Genomic DNA, 5,476 nt, shown 5'->3' with positions numbered 1-5,476 from the left:
TAGCTCCCATATAAACCGATCTCCCGATTTGACTTCTTGAGCCCTTACAAGCCGCATCTTTTGTTTGATTTGGCTGAGATTTTGCATGTGGTGATTTGTTATGACTTCCAATAACTGTACTAGGTAAATCGGATAAGAATTGCGCCTTCTAGCGGCTCAAGAAGTCAAGAAGTCAACATCCATTTATATGGCAGCTATACCAGGTTATGAACCGATTTGTTGGAAGTGATACCCAAACACAACGTGCAAAATTGCAGCCAATTCGGATAAGAATTGCGCCCTCTAAAAGCTGAATAAGTCAAGACCCCAGATCGATTTATATGGTAGCTATATCAAGTTATGAACCAATTTGAACCATACTTAGCACAGTACCTTAGCACATACCTTATGGGGTCTTAGACGCATATTGCGAGGTGTTACAAAGAGAATGACGAAATTAGTATACCCTCATTCGATGGTGGAGATTATACAAATCAAGACATCGCTTTATATAAAAGCAATGGTAATGCACAGACCGAATAAAACCAAATTTAGTAAAGTCAGTTAGAAATCATGGGAAAAACCATTGCACAAAATTTTAGCCCAAACGGATGAAAATTGCGCATTCTATAGGGCAATGTTTCTTATGGGATACATTTAACGCTTACTTCTGTTCAATTTTCCTAAAAATTGAATCTTGCCGATAGTATCGATAGGAAGAATATCTATCGATATTCAGATAAACAAGTTCGGCCGGGCCGAATCTTATATACCCTCCACCATGGATTGCATTTTTCGAGTTCTTTTCCCGGCATCTCTTCCTAGGCAAAAAAGGATATAAGAAAAGAGTTGCTCTGCTATTAAAACGATATCAAGATATGGTCCGGTTCGGACCACAATTACATTATATGTTGGAGACCTGTGTAAAATTTCAGCCAATTCGTATAAGAGTTGCGCCCATTGGGGCTCACGAAGTAAAATAGAGAGAAGGATTTATATGGGATCTGTATCGGGCTATAGACCGATTCAGACCATAATAAACACGTATGTTAATGGTCATGAGAGGATCCGTCGTACAAAATTTCAGGCAAATCGGATAATAACTGCGACCTCTAGGGGTCAAGAAGTCAAGATCCCAGATCGGTTTATATGACAGCTATATCAGGTTATGAACCGATTTGAACCTTATTTGACACAGTTGTTGAAAGTAAAAATAAAATACGTCATGCAAAATTTCAGCCAAATCGTATAGGAATTGCGCCCTCTAGAAGCTCAAGAAATCAAATCCCCAGATCTGTTTATATGGCAGCTATATCAGGTTATGGACCGATTTGAATCATACTTGGCACAGTTGTTGTATATCATAACAAAACTCGTCGTGCAAAATTTCATTCCAATCGGATAAGAATTGCTCACTCTAGAGGCTCAAGAATTCAAGACCCAAGATCGGTTTATATGGCAGCTATATCAAAACATGGACCGATATGGCCCATTTACAATACCAACCGACTTACACTAATAAGAAGTATTTGTGCAAAATTTCGACAGACTGACGGACGGACATGGCTAGATCGACATAAAATGTCGCGACGATCAAAAATATATATACTTTATGGGGTCTCAGACGAATATTTCGAGTAGTTACAAACAGATTGACGAAATTAGTATACCCTCATCATATAGGGTATAAAAATATAATATGGATAGTATCGATAGTGTAATCGATATTTTGCTAGTTTAACATTAGACTCCAACATATACGATATCGGTAATGTTATACTGGTAAAAAATTAACCTATTAGTTTCTGAATGTCACGAAACCGCGAACAACGGTTCAAAGGACCATTTCAAGTAACGAAGAGTTAAGGCAACGATCGCTATGTCGTTGAAGATATTCCAGGGTCAAACCGAAAACGATGACATTATTGCTCAGTATATTCATCGGATAAAATGAACCCATTCTGCCCTTTACCCCCATATGAAGAATGCGACGATGTTGAATCTGACGAGGTCCAGATCAATATGTCAATATATTACAAACGGTTTGACCAGTTTACGGTACCCCCCAACCTATGGTGGTGGGTATAAAAGTTGCTTCTTAAACCGCATAGCATAAAAAATTTATCAACATTCATATGTTCCACAAGTGTCAGTAGGAGAAGAAATTTGATTGATTTTCTTTACTTGCAGCAATCACCAAAATACTTTGCGCATATCCTTTTGGCCGGTTCATAAGTATAGAATGCAAGAAGCATGATAGACAGCAGAATAGCGATGCTCATTGAATAGAGGTCTTAAATGGTAATGCATTTGGAATAAGTGATAGCAAGAAATGTGAGAATTCTTATGGAAAAATTCAAAACTATCACTCAATGTCAGAAGCGATTTGCTGCAGGAAGAAAAACAAAATCATCACAACTCCAAAAAAGGATTTAAATATAATCCTTCGCCTCTTGATATGTACTCTTAAGTCCACAGTACTAAAGGGAAAAAATTTAGTGAATTTGATTTTTTATACCCTCCACCATAAGATGGGGGGTATACTAATTTTGTCATTCTGTTTGTAACTACTCGAAATATTCGTCTGAGACCCCATAAAGTATATATATTCTTGATCGTCGTGAAATTTTATGTCGATCTAGCCATGTCCGTCCGTCCGTCCGTCTGTCCGTCCGTCCGTCCGTCCGTCCGTCCGTCCGTCCGTCCGTCCGTCCGTCTGTCTGTCGAAAGCACGCTAACTTCCGAAGGAGTAAAGCTAGTCGGTTGGTATTGTAAATGGGCCATGTTTTGATGTAGCTGCCATATAAACCGATCTTGGGTCTTGACTTCTTGAGCCTCTAGAGTGTGCAATTCTTATCCGATTGGAATGAAATTTTGCACGACGTGTTTCGTTATTATATCCAACAACTGTGCCAAGTATGGTTCAAATCGGTCATTAACCTGATATAGCTGCCATATAAACCGATCTTGGGTCTTGACTTCTTGAGCCTCTAGCGTGGGCAATTCTTATCCGATCAGAATGAAATTTTGCACGACGTGTTTTGTTATGATATCCAACAACTGTGCCAAGTATGATTAAAATTGGTCCATAACCTGATATAGCTGCCATATAAACCGATCTTGGGTCTTGACTTCTTGAGCCTCTAGAGGGTACAATTCTTATCCGATTGGAATCAATTTTTGTACGAAGTATGTCGTTATGATATCCAACAACTGTGCCAAGTATGGTTGAAATCGGTCCATAACCTAATAGAGCTGTCATATAAACAGATCTGGGGATTTGACTTCTTGAGCTTCTAGAGGGCGCAATTCCTATCCGATTTGGCTGAAATTTTGCATGACGTATTTTATTTTTACTTTCAACAACTGTGTCAAATAAGGTTCAAATCGGTTCATAACCTGATATAGCTGCTATATAAACCGATCTGGGATCTTGACTTCTTGACCCCTAGAGGTCGCAATTATTATCCGATTTGAATGAATTTTTGCACGAAATATTTCGTTATGATATCCGACAACTGTGCCAAGTATAATTGAAATCGGCCCATAACCTGATATAGGTGTCATATAAACAGATCTGTGGATTTGACTTCTTGAACTTCTAGAGGGCGCAATTCCTATCCGATTTGGCTAAAATTTTGCATGACGTATTTTATTTTTACTTTCAACAACTGTGTCAAATAAGGTTCAAATCGGTTCATAACCTGATACAGCTGCCATATAAACCGATCTTGACTTCTTGACCCCTAGAGGTCGCAATTATTATCCGATATGCCTGAAATTTTGTACGATGGATCCTCTCATGACCATCAACAAACGTGTTTATTATGGTCTGAATCGGTCTATAGCCCGATACAGATCCCATATAAATCGTTCTCTCTATTTTACTTCGTGAGCCCCCGATGGGCGCAATTCTTATACGAATTGGCTGAAATTTTACACAGGTCTCCAACATATAATTTAATTGTGGTCCGAACCGGACCATATCTTGATATCGTTTTAATAGCAGAGCAACTCTTTTCTTATATCTATTTTTGCCTAAGAAGAGATGCCGGGAAAGAACTCGACAAATGCGATCCATGGTGGAGGGTATATAAGATTCGGCCCGGCCGAACTTAACACGCTTTTACTTATTTATCCTCCACCATAGAATGAGGCGTATACTGATTTCGTCATAGGGTAACACAACGAAATATTGATCTTAGACCCAACATTGAATAAATAATTTTGATCATCTTGAAATTCCAAGTTCCGTCGGTCAGTGATTTATAACGACGCTAACTTTCGAAGGAATAAAGCTATGCGCTTGAAATTTAGCACATATACTTCCTGTAAGTGTAAGTCCTTTGAGATGACTAGCAGAAACACATAAAGGGTGATTTTTTTGAGGTTAGGATTTTCATGCATTAGTATTTGGCAGATCACGTGGGATTTCAGACATGGTGTCAAAGAGAAAGATGCTCAGTATGCTTTGACATTTCATCATGAATAGACTTACTAACGAGCAACGCTTGCAAATCATTGAATTTTATTACCAAAATCAGTGTTCGGTTCGAAATGTGTTCAAATTTTGACAAATTTTGTTCAGCGATGAGGCTCATTTCTGGTTCAATGGCTACGTAAATAAGCAAAATTGCCGCATTTGGAGTGAAGAGCAACCAGAAGCCGTTCAAGAACTGCCCATGCATCCCGAAAAATGCACTGTTTGGTGTGGTTTGTACGCTGGTGGAATCATTGGACCGTATTTTTTCAAAGATGCTGTTGGACGCAACGTTACGGTGAATGAACACATTTCGAACCGAACACTGATTTTGGTAATAAAATTCAATGATTTGCAAGCGTTGCTCGTTAGTAAGTCTATTCATGATGAAATGTCAAAGCATACTGAGCATCTTTCTCTTTGACACCATGTCTGAAATCCCACGTGATCTGTCAAATACTAATGCATGAAAATCCTAACCTCAAAAAAATCACCCTTTACATTCACAACAAAAGGGCTTCTAAGTCTCCTCTGTGTATAATGTTAAGGTTCCACTACTAATATTTTGGAAGATTTTCCGGACAGTAAAATCGTTGTCATTGAGGATTTCAATATTCACAACTCCTCCTGACTCTGCCATTTGAGCCATACGGCTCCGGTGGGCCAATACGTGGAACCTTTCACTGCGCACAATGGCTTGGTGCAGTTATTGAACGAACCGACACATATCGCGTGTGCTAGGGTACCAAAACAATACTCTTGACTTCTTCCTGACTTTACATCCTAAAATGTATAAAGTCAATATTCTGGCACCTCTAGGTAACTCCGATCACTGCATTGTTTCAGTATCTTTTTTTTGCATTTTGCTCTTTGTACGATGAAGTTAAGACTATAACTGTTAAATCAGACAACAAAAGTTGGTTTAAACAGATATACTGTCGGATGGAAAGAGGTGGCATTCAGGAACTGGCGCCTGGATAAGAATGCCAATGCTGAACTAATGCGCAGATGACAAGA

This window comes from Stomoxys calcitrans, chromosome 3 (genome assembly GCF_963082655.1).
Source record: "Stomoxys calcitrans chromosome 3, idStoCalc2.1, whole genome shotgun sequence".
Classification (NCBI taxonomy): Eukaryota; Metazoa; Arthropoda; class Insecta; order Diptera; family Muscidae; genus Stomoxys; species Stomoxys calcitrans.
Note: the sequence above shows the minus strand (reverse complement) of the source record.